Source organism: Balaenoptera ricei, chromosome 1 (assembly GCF_028023285.1).
Source record: "Balaenoptera ricei isolate mBalRic1 chromosome 1, mBalRic1.hap2, whole genome shotgun sequence".
Taxonomy (NCBI): Eukaryota; Metazoa; Chordata; class Mammalia; order Artiodactyla; family Balaenopteridae; genus Balaenoptera; species Balaenoptera ricei.
The window spans coordinates 7520929-7531937 of NC_082639.1; the positions used below are offsets into that span (position 1 = coordinate 7520929).

General features: G+C 47.8%; 1 protein-coding gene across 2 annotated transcripts in view; it reads right to left on the bottom strand.

Annotated features, from left to right (window-relative positions):
* Window positions 1-6475, bottom strand: part of CTNNBIP1 (catenin beta interacting protein 1) — a 51653-nt gene extending 45178 nt beyond the window's left edge. For both annotated transcript variants that reach the window (XM_059912396.1, XM_059912405.1), the window contains exon 1: window positions 6302-6475. The gene's annotated coding sequence lies outside the window, so the exon portion shown is untranslated. The remainder of the gene's footprint in view (window positions 1-6301) is intronic.
* Window positions 6476-11009: the final 4534 nt, after the last annotated feature.

An 11009-nucleotide genomic window follows, 5' to 3' on the forward strand; every position in this document is an offset into this window, starting at 1 on the left:
TCCCAGGGCCTACCAGGGGCCCAGATCCTAATAAAAGTTCAGTAAATATTTATTACTTGAATCAGTGAGTCATTAGAAGGAAGGAGGAAAGGAAGGATGAATGGAAGATAATCATCACTTCTTGTTATTTCTGTGTTCTTGGTTTACATTACAAAGACATCACAGCTGGGATTAAAACCAACCCCTATAACCCCCCTCTCTGCCCTGCCATCAATGGTCCTCGAACCTGTTACGATGCAGTTTACACGCCTGCTTCCAGAAGCTTCTACAGAACAACACGAACATGAAAAATGGAGAAACTTTCATGACCTTCAATCCTTAAGAAACTTTGGAAGGAGGAAAACGATGTTTGTTCCAGCTATGCCCACCACAGAAGGACACCCTTCCCTCTGGGGACTGTTGTCTTCCCCCTGTAACAAGGCTCTGTGGAGGATCAGGAACATAATAGGTCCTTAATAACAGACTATAACAGCAGTTGGGGCTCAGTGCCCTTTCATAACAGAAGTTCAAAAGCACTTTGGCCCAAACATCATAATGCCCCTGGGAGCTATTAAGGCACAAGGATCATTATCCCCATTTACAATTGAGGAAAGTAAGGCAAAGGGAGGTTACTTAGTTTGCCCAAGGTCAGATGAGACAGGGAAAAGGCATAGGATTCAAACCTTTGCAGCAGCCTGTGCGCTAACTCTGGCCACCCTCACAATGTCACCCACGCTGGGCTTAGGGGAGATGTCTTTTCTTCTCTGTTGTTTCTGCTGAAAGGCAGCATCTAATATGGTGCCCAGAACTCACACACAGGAGTCCCACCGACTGGGTCTGAATCTTGACTTTGTTCCCAACTATCTTCACTTCAAACAGCTTATTGTACTTAACCTTTCCAGGCCTCAGCTTCTGAATATGCAAAATGGTAATAATGCTACTTATCTCAGAAACTACAGTGAAGACTAAATGAGAAAAAGTATAGAAAACGTCATCATTCATTTTCTCATTTTCTAAATGAGTACATATCACTCTCTTAATTAAAAAAAAAAAAAAAAAAAAAATAACAAGAGAAAAAGGTTGCACCCACTTCGCGTTTAGTTTTTACAAGGAGACAGGCGACACGTGACTAACAAGCATTTCCGATTCGGCCACCGAAATGCGCCAGAACCCTGAGAGTGACTTGCAGCACAAAAGTCCTATTTGATTCCTACCAACTCTCACTGGCCTCTCAAGGTTAGCAGAGCAGGTTGGCATCACGGACACTGACAGACAAGGGGATGCCTGAGTGAGGATGTGAAAGGCTGGCCAACTGCCCTCAGTCTGAAGAGGCCAACTTTGGATTCCTGGTGAGTTGAACTCCTGGGTTTGAAACGCCATTTCTGCTGAGCTTCCCAACTCCACTCAGCCCAGACTAAAGACAGCCAATGCTTTCTAGGTACCACCATACTTGGATCAAGTGATGTGCAGGAGTGTAGATCAAATAATGATACAGGAAGTGTTCAGAGGTGACAGTGTGGCCTGGTGGTACTCAGCAGGGGGCTGGAGGAGAAATGGGGATGGGGTCAGGGGGGAGGAAAGCTGCCCAGTCAATCTTGGTATACTTCCAACAAAGACACTGTGACATACACCCTGAGAAAACCATCATTCAAAAAGAGTCATGTACCAAAATGTTCATTGCAGCTCTGTTTACAGTAGCCAGGACATGGAAGCAACCTAAGTGTCCATCGACAGATGAATGGATAAAGAAGATGTGGCACATATATACAATGGAATATTACTCAGCCATAAAAAGAAACGAAATGGAGTTATTTGTAGTGAGGTGGATGGAGTTAGAGTCTGTCATACAGAGTGAAGTAAGTCAGAAAGAGAAAAACAAATACAGTATGCTAACACATATATATGGAATCTAAGGAAAAAAAAAAAAAGGTCATGAAGAACCTAGCGGCAAGACGAGAATAAAGACACAGACCTACTAGAGAATGGACTTGAGGATATGGGGAGGGGGAAGGGTAAGATGTGACAAAGTGAGAGAGTGGCATGGACATATATACACTACCAAACGTAAAATAGATAGCTAGTGGGAAGCAACCGCATAGCACAGGGAGATCAGCTCAGGTGCTTTGTGACCACCTAGAGGGGTGGGATGGGGAGGGTGGGAGGGAGGGAGATGCAAGAGGGAAGAGATATGGGGATATATGTATATGTATAACTGATTCACTTTGTTATAAAGCAGAAACTACCACACCATTGTAAAGCAATTACACTCCAATAAAGATGTTAAAAAAAAAAAAAGACACTGTGACAGGAAATTCCCTGGCGGTCCAGCGGTTAGGACTCTTGTGCTCTCACTGCCGAGGGCCTGGTTCAATCCCTGGTCAGGGAACTAAGACCCTGAAAGCCGAGCGGTGCAGCCAAAGAAACAAAACAAAACAAAACACTGTGAAGACACTGTAACATACAGATGTGTGGAGGTCCTTGATGCACATAAGAACAGCAGCAAAACTCCAAGGTTATGCCAGAGTCACTACCATGACAAGAAGACTTCCTTATGCAGAGAACATAGGACAAGCCTCTGTACAGGACAAGATTCTAAGAGCTGGCGATGCTCATTCATTCAACTCAAGAAACACTGACCGATTACCTACATACTCAGGGGAGAAAGATGGCTTGATGGAATCTGCAGGACACACAGACACACACACCTGGACCTTCCTCAAGCTAGCTGATGGCTCCCATATCTCCTGGGTACCTAGGCCAGAGACATGAGAAACCTGAGGGGAATAAATGCAACACTGCTGCCCTCCAAAAGCCTTCCCAGGACAAGGAGAGCCTGCTCACTGCTCTTCCAAGTGTCCGAGTCTTTCTCCAAGGATGGACCATCCCCAGGAAAGGTTCCTGTGCAGTGACTTCCCACTGCTCAGAATTGAAGAGTAAAATCTAAACTCCTCACCGTGGCCACAGATCCAACTCCTACCAGCTCCTCACTCAGCAAGTCCAGCCGCCATAGGCTTCTTGCTTCTACTGTCCTCTCTGCCCATCAGCTGGGTCTCCAGTCAAAGTTACATCCTCAGAGCTCGCTAAAGTTATGACCCAGGCACTCTCCATCTCATTGCCTTGTTTTATTCTCCCTGCATCTCTTTTCACCATCCTACATTATTTTGTTCACTTGTATACTTGTTTACCGTCTGTCTCTCCCACTAGAATGTAAACTTCATTAGATCATGCAACTTGGTGATCTTGTTCTTGGCTATAGCCCCAGCATCTACAACAGTGCCTGGCACACAATAGGTGTTCAATAAGCCATTCAATTTAAGAAATATTTATTGAGTGCCTACAAAGTCTAACTGTAGACCAAAAAAAAAAAAAAAAAAAGACAAAATCTCTGCCCTAAAAGAGCTTGAATTCTGATGGGAGATAAAAAGCAGATAAATAAATAATGGTGAAATAACAGCTACGACTTCAACCAAGCCACATCACAGTGCTCAGTGCTGTTCTAAGCATCTAATAGGTATTACTTAATTTAAGCCTCCCAACAACTCCATGAAGGAAGTATTAATATTTATAGATGGGGAAACTGAGGCACAGGGAGGTTAAGTTACTTGCTGAAGGTCACAAAGCTCATGATGGCAGAACCAAGATCCACACCCAGATAGTCTTGGTAGGAAGTCCATGCTCTGATTAAGAGCTATGCTTCCTATCTGCCGAGTGTCGAGAAACTACTTGGTCAGCACCCTCAGCAGCTGTTCCTTGTAGGCAGAGCTGGAGAGAGAGGAGACCCATCAAGGAAGGGCTGTGAGCTCAGTGACACGGAGTCTGCTGGGTTCACCCCCATGGTGCACTCTGGTTGAGGAGGAATCTAATGAAAAGACATGGACAGGGTCAGGATTCCTGGGCTCTAGTTCTAGGTGCTGTGAGACACCCAGGCAAGTCAACCGGTACTTGATGAGTGTACTTTCGGGGCAGGATCTAGATGCTGTGAGGGATGGAAAAGCTGAATCCAATAGAGACCCTGGCCTCAGAAAGCTTAGGGTCATGCAAGTGCACATGAAGCTGAAAGAGACGTAGAAAGTGACGGGTGCCGTCAGCAAATGTACAAACTGCTACGGGATTTCAAGAGAGTTACTCTCTAGGGACCACAGGTGCCCAACTGTAAGAGGGGCCCGGACCCACGGTCCTTTAGCTCGGACATGTTCTGACAGCACAGACTTGGAGCAGCATGGAGATCAAGTTTTATTCTGGTTAATGGTTCAAGTTCATGGCCACTGAGCTGTTCTCCCACCCACCATGAGATCAGTCCCAATATCTTTGGGCAACATCTTACAGCAGAGGCAGGGCAATAACGCTCTCATTTAAATAATGCAGCCGGATGTGGGAATGAAGCCCAGTGTGTTCTGCCCTCCTCCACCTCGAACTGATTTTTAAGCCTACAAACCCTCTTCCCTCAAGGAGGGGGTGGGTGACGTTTCTGTGAGCACCTTGTTAGAACGTGGAGACGGTTCCCTATTCACCCTGTTCAAATCAGTACCTCTAGAGTTTAGCACAGTACCTGGCCCACAGCAGGTGCTGAGCAAGGTTTGCTGAGCTAAACCTGAGCATGGTCAGGTCTAGAAATTCTCTGCCAGACGTATAAATCGAAGTTGGTGTTCCCTGAAGTTTTGCTTTAAAGCTCTCAGCCTCTCTCAGGGGGAGCAGACTGGTTTTACCTCTTCAGTTCTGCTACCCCTACTCTGGTCCAAGCCACCATCATCCCTTGCCCGGCAGCGGCAATAGTCTGTCTCCCAATTAGTATCCCTGCTCTTACCCCTGCTCCTTACAATCCAGCCTCAATATAGCAGCCAGAATGATCTTATCACCTCTTTACTTAAAATCCTCCAGTGGTTTCTAACTGCACTTGGAATAAAATCCAAAATGGCTCTTCCCACCTTCACAGCACTTACCATGACTAAAATTATTTTGTCCACTTAACTTGTTTAATCCCTCCTCTTCAGAAGGTCAGCTACAGGAGGGCAGGGGCTGTGTCTCTCTTCACCACTGTAGCCCCCGGTGCTTGGAATGCTGCCTGACACATATACAAGGACCACTCACTCCACCAGGAAACCATGAATGACACACTGGCATTTAACAGCCAGCACCTTTATTTATAATTCAAAGTCCTGCTTTAAATCAAAGGAAACTTGGTCTCTCTGGACACTTTAATGGCCCAAGAGATCAGTATCACTTAGAGTCTAAAGCCAGGAACCAGAGCCCAGTAGTTGTAGCAGGGAGCTAAGAGCCAAGACACTTGGGAGCAGAACCACAGGACAAACTCTGACTTGCCTCCAGGTCCCTTGCCCACACACCCGGTGCCTCAATTTACCCAGCCGTTGGCCAGGCACACTTCCCTAAGTAGTGTGAGTGACAGGAGACAAAGTAATTAACAGCTATAGTGTACTTAGATCCTCAGATAGGAGGTGCTGCCAGCCTCACATCTCATTATTCATAAAACTCTTCATCTGCGGCCAACACAGGCCTCCTGGGCCTTCCCAGGGGCTAACCTGACAGCAGGTACTGCTCAGACAAGTTCAGCACACACGAGAGAGGCAGGCATGCGGGGCCTAACAGAGGTTGGGTATCAGACCTAAGTGTCTCGGTTACCAGGTTCAAGAGAAAGGAAAGTGGTCGGGGTGGGGATGATGGAAAGGAGCCGAGAAGTGCAGTCTGGGGCTCTGAGTGGTTAACCTTGCAGGTTCACATACACACGCCTGCCATACAGGTGAGACCTATGCCTACAACGTGCACCGTCTAGGAACACTCACTAGGAGAGGTGGGATGGGGACACGACAGTTCAACCAGACTAAGGAGAGGAACCGTGGCCCAGTGACCAGACCTTGGCAGCATTTAGTTTGGGAAAATATGGGAGAGCTCTATACAGAGGGTCAGGATGCTGAGAGCAGGGCGCAGGTGAGGGAAGACAAGAGGGCACGGGACCTGGAGTGCCGATAGACGGTGACAACTCCGCCGACGCGGTGGGGTGAGCAACAGAGTGGATGGCTCGGACACCTGTGGAGGCGACCCCCGGGGTAAGGGGGGTTGAGGACCGCTGGATGGTGGTCTGCCGCGGGGGCGGGGGCGGCGAGCGGCAGGAGCAGCGGGGGCCAGGTGGGGCAGGAGGCCCGGCCCAGACCAGGGCGCCGTGCCGGGGGTCCGGCCGGTGGGTCCGAGCGGGGTCGGGGGCGCCCTCCACGGCCCCTCCCCGAGAGACAAAGGGCCGGCGGCTCCCCCGAGCCCCGGCGCGGCGCGGGCCCAGGCGCTGCGGGCGAGGGCCGGCCTCGGCGCTTACCTGGGCCGCCCGACCCGGCCGGGCGGGCGGGGGCTGCGGGTCCGAGAGCGGCGCGCGGCGGCCTGTTCCGGGGCGCGCACAGCCCGAGCAGCCGCGGCGGCAGCAGCAGCAGCAGCAACGGCAGCAGCAGCGGGAGCGGCCGCCTCAGCCTCCGCCTCCCGCTCAGTGAGTCACCGCGGCGGGGAGGGAGGGAGGCGCCAGGCCGCCGGGGGAGGGACCGGCGGAGGGGGCGGCATCTGGCTCCGCTCGGGCGGCGGAGGCGCGGCCACGGCAACGCCCCGGGGTGGCCGCGCGCCGGGGGCGTGACCTGATGATGTTGTGGGCGTGGCCAGGAACACCCTGTGGCTGTCATTGGTTAACTCAGCCAGAAGGCGGGGATTCCAGTTGAGCCGGGGACTGAGAAGTGCTCGGGCACGCTCATCGGCCCCCTCGGAAGGGGGCGGGACCAGTGACCCCGGGGCGGAGCCACGAGATGGGCGGGTGGAACCCGGTCGCCGGTAGTGGCCGAGCGGCTCTCAGAGCAAAGGGGTGGAGCGGGTCGAGGGTTGGCAGGGGAGGAGGGGCGGGGGCTCGGATGAGGAGGCGGCCTGAGGGCGGAGCCCGCGCTAAGGATGGACCCGGCGTTGTGGTAAAGCAACTCTGCCTGTCCCTAGCTGCTCCAGAATCACCGTGATCCCGTAAAAATAATGGCCTCTCCCACGCACGGGTCTGTGTTTAAAAATGGGAGCAGCCAGATGGGGCGGAATCCTTGGTGAGACCGATTTACCCAGGACCCCTGAAAAATCTGAAATGGACGAGGTTGCAAAACATTTAGAGGTGTGGTCTTCCTGAGTCTTGGAGCTGGGAGTATTGCTACCTTTGAAGCTGTTAGGCCCACTCTCGAACTGGGGCCTAACCTGGATCCACCGAGCCCAGAGAGCCCAGGGATGGTCCTCTGTGGGTTAAACTTAGAATACCGTTTGTATTGGCAGTGAGTGCATTTTTCTGGGGAGAAGGGTGCCCTTGATTAAAATGTTTCTATAGAAAGTCTGACTATGTCTGCTAATATGCCTCTGTCTGGAGATAGTATAGAGAGAAAAAGCCCCTTTTAGGCTAAATGAGAATTGCTCTGAACACCCACCTTCCCTTTTAAAGGGACGCGTGTCTTCAAGTGTGGTCTCACTTTCAACATTTAACTTAACAATTGCATGGGGTGACACTAACCACAGTTTAGAGGCCTTACTGCCCTGCTTTCCCCAGCCTTTTCACTCCTTTTCTGTCCCATCCTCTTCCACTCCCCTCACTTTTCTTTCCCTTCCCTATGCAAGGATACAAGATACTTTTTTTTTTTTTACTGTATTTATATCCTCTAATGTCCATATTGCTCTTTTGATTTAATAACTTTTTAGTTACAATTGAGGAATACTTTAATTTTATCAAAAGTCATGAGATTATGAACTTTTAAAGGCCAGAAATAGATTTTAATGATGTCTGTATTTCCATCAGCTTCCAGACTACCATGCCCATAACAAGAGCTCGAGCAATATTTCTCAATACAGTTACTAGCTTGTCCCTCAAGTTTCCCAGCGCATACCAATACAACAAACTTACATATTCAAGTTATTTTCATGTAAATATTGATGTTTAAACAAATGAATTGGGACTTCCCTGGTGGCACAGTGGTTGGGACTCCGAGCTCCCAGTGCAGGGGGCCAGAGGTTGGATCCCTGGTCGGGGAGCTAGATCCCACGTGCATGCCACAACTAAGAGATCGCATGCCACAGCTAGGGAGCCGGCAAGCTGCAACTAAGGAGCCCGGAAAGCTGCAACTAAGGCGCCGCCTGCCACAACTAAGACCCAGTGCAACCTAAATAAATAAATAAATAAATATTTTAAAAAATAATAAACAAATGAATTAAGAGACTTCCCTGGTGGTCCAGCGGTTAAGACTCTGCGCTTCCACTGCAGGGGGCACGGGTTTGATCCCTGGTTGGGGAACTGAGACCAGGGAACTGAGATTCCCACATGCAAGGAGAGAAAAAAGAAAGGTATATGCTTAAGGATAAATGTGGGAAAGGAATGCATAAAATGAAAAGGTGTCAGTGTGAAATAGTGGATGCTTTTCCTTTCTTCAAAATTTTCATAAATATATTGTTTTTATAGTTCAAAATTACAATGAGTTCATCAACATAGCCAGGCCCTTAACTACCCCATCAGTTCAGAGTTGGAAAATTCTGCATTTCTAGATAGCAGTATTACTGCAGGATTAACGCAGAATGAAACACTGAAGGCTTAGGAGGCAGGAAACATCTGTTAATTCTGACAGCCCAGCACTGTCTCTGCCCTTTGGGGAACTGCTCCTCCCCACCCTCTAACCACCAGAGGTGCTGATGAGGTTACCAATTATAGTATTCTACCCTTTCCCCTCCACAAAAAAAAACAAACAGGGGAGACATGAACCCAAGCTTGATCAATTTAAGTGCTGCGTTCTCTTGACCATTGGCTAAGAAGAGGATGTGACCTGAGCTGAGCCAACTGGAGTTCTTCTCTGAAACTTTCTGAATTGGAAATGAAGGGAAGCTCTTTCTTTCCTGTTGGATCAAGAGCTGTAAGGATGTGACCTCAAAAATGTTAGCATTATCCTCCACCCATCCCATGGAAAATTCTGAAGGAATGAGGCAATGTTACTGGACAGACACAGAGACCAAGATTTGGAGGGAGGGAAAGTGAAAGGGAGAGAAACTATCATGGTGTGTTCCATGGTTTCAGTAGACCTTGCACCAACTCTGCACAAACCATCTCACACTTAATAGGTCCCCAAATCTGCCTTTCCTCTGTCAATAGCTGGCACCTCTCCACCAAGTTGCTTATACCAGAAACTTAAAAGAGTATCCTTGACACCACGCTCTCCTTTATCCCTCAGTCCATGTTGTTTCCACCCTCAGACCATACCTTGAATCTCCCCACTTCCCACCCTCTCCACTATTCTGCTCCAGTTTAACCCATCATCAGCCCTCACCATGACTCCAGCACTAACTTCCAAGTGTGCTCTCATTCAGGCTTTCCCTACCACTGTCAATCCATTGCCCACACAGCAGCTAGAGGGATCTTCTTAAAATGTACTGATCTTGTCACACCTCTGCTATTCAATGACTCCTCTTTGTTTTCCTGATGAAGTTCAAAATCTTTAGCATGGCTACAAGGCCTTGCATGATCTGGCTCCAGCCTGACCTTGAACTACCTTTGCCAACTGAGCTTCCACCACACACAGGCCCTCTCCCTATTCCTTGATCACAGGATACTTCTTTGTGCTTTGGTACATATGAGTACCATTTCTCTTCCTTTTACTGAAGTGTAGTTGATTTACAATGTTGTGTTAGTTTCTGGTGTACAGCACAATGATTCAGTTTAACATATATATACATATTCTTTTCCATATTCTTTTCTTTTATGGTTTATTACAGCATATTGAATATAGTTCCCTGTGCTATACAGTAGGACCTTGTTGTTTATCTATTTTATATATAGTAGTTTGTATCTGCTAATCCCAAACTCAAGGAGACTTTTCTTGACCTATGCTAGGCCAGCCCCAGTCCCAACATGGCCATAAATTCCAGGAGGGCAAGGAGGTCACTGTGAACCACTCCCACCTAGCATAGTAGCTGACATGTGTAGATGCTCAACAAATACTGCATGAATAAATAAATGTGTAAAGACTGAACCCAGGACTTTCCCTCCCACTGATAGCCACTCCTATTTCCCCATCTCCACCCGCAACTCCAATGCTACCAACCCTCTTCTCACTCTTCACTCGATAAATTTATGATTCTATATTTTACCCTTTCAGCTTTGGGGAAGGCCTCTCTGTGCTCCCAGACATATATGTATCTTTAAATAGTTGCTTTCTGGAGGAAAAGAAATCTCTATCCTCTGTACCAAAGGGATAACTCTAACAGTAAAACATTCAGGCCAAGTACGAAACAACAGTGGAGCCACAGCAGGCTGCAGGGAAGGAAAGCTATTTTGAAGTAGTTATGGCAACAGTGGTCCTCAAATTTTACCCTATAAGAGGGCCTCCTGCCTACAAGTTGAGCAGGTACAAGGTGAGAATGGGAGAGAAAGGAAAAGACTTTGTACTGAATAAAGAAGAGATTTTTTTTTTAGTAAAGAAAAAATAAGAACTAATTTTTTTGTGTTTTGAAAACCAAATTTTAAACACTAATAACTTCCAATAATATAGAAAGTTCGAAAAATTGTCTTTTGCATCGGTCCCTATGTTTGTCATCCTGTTTACATGTGATACAACTCTAACTTCTCTGAGGATAGACAGCGACGCGGAGGCTAAGCACGCAGCAGACAAAGCATGCCGCGGTCGTGTGCCATTCTCCTCTTTCGCCTTGGCAAGTGACTTGTCATTTAAGTTTACTTTGGAGATGATAAGGAATTATTAAACACAATGATGAAAGCATTTTGTAGAGCAGTGGATATACATATTTTGTGTCATGAGTGGGGTATGTGCAGCTTTGAACATCTGGCTCGCCACCAACCTGTCCCTAGAGTGTTGGTTTCTGCAGCATCTGATACGTACATGCTCCCTACATCACGGAACCTTGTTTGTACTGTGCTTGGGAACAATATAAAGAAATAATTATTCATTTCTTTGGCTGAGTGTTTTGACAGACCAACATGTCTTTTTTTTTTTTTTTAATTTATTTTTGGCTGCGTTGGG